The sequence below is a fragment of the Triticum aestivum genome, chromosome 7A (assembly GCF_018294505.1).
Source record: "Triticum aestivum cultivar Chinese Spring chromosome 7A, IWGSC CS RefSeq v2.1, whole genome shotgun sequence".
Lineage (NCBI taxonomy): Eukaryota > Viridiplantae > Streptophyta > Magnoliopsida > Poales > Poaceae > Triticum > Triticum aestivum.
The window spans coordinates 15,300,271-15,303,126 of NC_057812.1; positions in this window are offsets into that span (position 1 = coordinate 15,300,271).

Genomic DNA, 2,856 nt, shown 5'->3' on the forward strand with positions numbered 1-2,856 from the left:
TAGTTGTCTTTGATCGATTTTCAATTAATGTTTCAACTACGAACATAGGAAATGTCTGACGACGAAAAGGATTTCGGTATTTGCAAGTACTGCGAAGACGAGTGCGGCCTATGCGACGGAATCTTACTAGATGATGATAGGCGCTTCAGCATCAAGCTGGACGAGAACTTCGAAGTGGATACAGTAAGTCACAACGGCAAGTCTTTTTTCGTAATTAAGCATGACATCTCCTTCATTTGCTTCAACTTATAATTTAATTTTTTTACTATTCTACTAGTGTATCCCCTGCCATGCAAGAGTTTTTGTCTTGGATAAAATAGGTTTCAGTCGTACTATGGAGATAAAGAAAGTTTACTTGAAGACCGAGCATGGTTATATTTTCCACGCAAAATTATACAATGAAGACGACTACACCTATTTTGGATGCAAAACTTGGCGAGCACTATGCAAGACTTATGCATTTGAGCCTGATATGGTTATCACCTTTGATATTCGTTCGAAAGATGATATTGAAGGTAATACCGACATCTGGGTCGATGTGCAGACGCCTCTAGTTATACCATTATGTGAGTTTCTTAACCATATTTATGTCTTTGATATTGTTTATTCAAAAATAGTTGACAACTAATTTTTATTGTCAGCTTATTTCCGTTCAAGCAAACATGACCAGCGCTTGGTAGACAGGACCTACTACTGTCCCGGGGCTGAACTAAACTGCGAGGAGCTAAGTCATTATGTTTCATGGCTTCAGAATCTTGATACTGTCAAGACAAATTTTCTTCCTGCACTTAGAAATGTTAATACTGAAAACATGCGACCAATAGTGTTTGTACTGAACTACGGTCACATCTATTTAGGAAAGATGGTAAGATTTTTACTATTTGTCCTCAGTTCATCTTTTGCATACATTATATTTTAAGCTAAACTTCATTGCTAAGTATGTTACTATACGATGTTCTTCAACAGGGACTCCCGATGAATGTTGTGCCTGATTGGATCGAGACTAAAGGTACCATGAATATTGTTTGCTTACAGCCAAAATATCCTACAATACACTTTAGTGCATTCAGGATTTCTAATAGCGAGGAATGTTTAATAGTGAAAGACTGGAGCAAAATTGTGAATGATCGCAGAGAAGTACTAGGGGGCAGCAATCAAAAGCGCAGCCCACGATTAGGAGATAGGTTCATCTGCATGCTCCAACTTGATGAAGGAGGAGTGCTATACATGTTTTATGTTATTTTACCTGAGAGAGAGCAGCATGAGTGATTAGCTAGCTAGAAATGAGTTTGAAGATGATGATGTGCTACACTATGACTATGATGATTAAATAGCTAGTGTTCGTGGTAATGACTATGATGATTATTATTAGCTAGTGTTGGTGGTGATTAGATAGCTGTCGCAGTTAGTGTTGGTGGTGATTAGCTAGCTAGAATGAGTGTGAAGATGATGATGTGCTACACTATGACTAAGGTGATTAAATAAATATTGTTAGTGGTAATGATTATGATGATGATTAAATAGCTTGTGCTGGCGGATTAGATTCAAGTGGAGGCAATATGTGGTGCACATCGAAAGTACTACTAGTCCAAACTAGATCAAGTTTGGATTAGTAGTATACTTTTGACATGCACCACATATTGCCTCCACTTGAACCTAATCCACCTTCATTTGACACACTGTTATGGACATAATGATATAAACCTCATAATTGGTATTGTACCAAAATTTGTATAACGTCGTATAAATACACTAAAAATGAAAAAAAGAGTACTAGTAGCAATGAATAAGAAACACACTACAACTAGCTAGATTAGCAGCAGCGCGGGACAGAACAAGCGCTGCCGCTATGTGTCTTAGCAGCAGCGCTTGTTGCACGCGCTACTGCTAAGTAATAGCTGTAGCGCCTTATTGGTAGCGCGGCTGCCCGCGCTACTAGTGGGATTTAAACCCGCGCTACTACTAGGGTTTTCTCTAGTAGTGATGGCTTATTCAGGTTTTAGTTTAAGATACATGTGTGCATAGCTATAGGTTGTGATCAGGTCTTTACAAAGAATGATTGAATTGAGTGTGTGAGAGATGCAAAATAATTCTCTAGAAAGTATCTACTTGCATTCCAACCAATACAAGATAGTGGCATTCATCCATGATTCATGCATTAAAAGTCAAACCATGTTAGTAAATAACTACTAACTGATCACAAAATTGGTACATATATAATGTCATATATCCAACAACCAAGTTAAACATGCTAGGAATTAACTCTATCACCACCGAAGCAACAACACACACGAAAGCCTACCAGTTGATACAATTCTTCCTGTTGCCAATATGTTATTGAAGGAAATGATAATTTCTAGTCTAGATCCAAGAAACCTGGCAGAAAAAAGATAACGATCCTGGATTGAATTAGGGAAGGGTGCTACATATTGACTGCAACCTACCTGGCGCAGCTAAATTCACCCTACCCCTATAGTCATTCTCGTTTCTAAGACTATAAAAAATATTTGATTCGAAAGCTTCGATGTATCCACAAAAGACCATGATGAATGAAAAGAATGTCGAACTCCCCTCGACCCTGATCGGTCTCTTGGGTCATAGAAGAATACTTACACGAGTCCCTTCTTACAAACAACAAAACATCTCCAGAAAATCCGTGTCAATCTTAGCAGTGCAAGCATGGATGCAGACCCCTCGGCAACACCAACACGGTCGGGCTTCTTGTGCCATTGGTCTCTGAGAGTTGCCAGAGCTACCACGATATACCGTGCTCGAGCCATCACAGCTGACCTGACTTCTTTCAGCTCCTATGTGAAACTAGAAAAAAAGCGAATGTATGCGTTGACAAAGGACTTC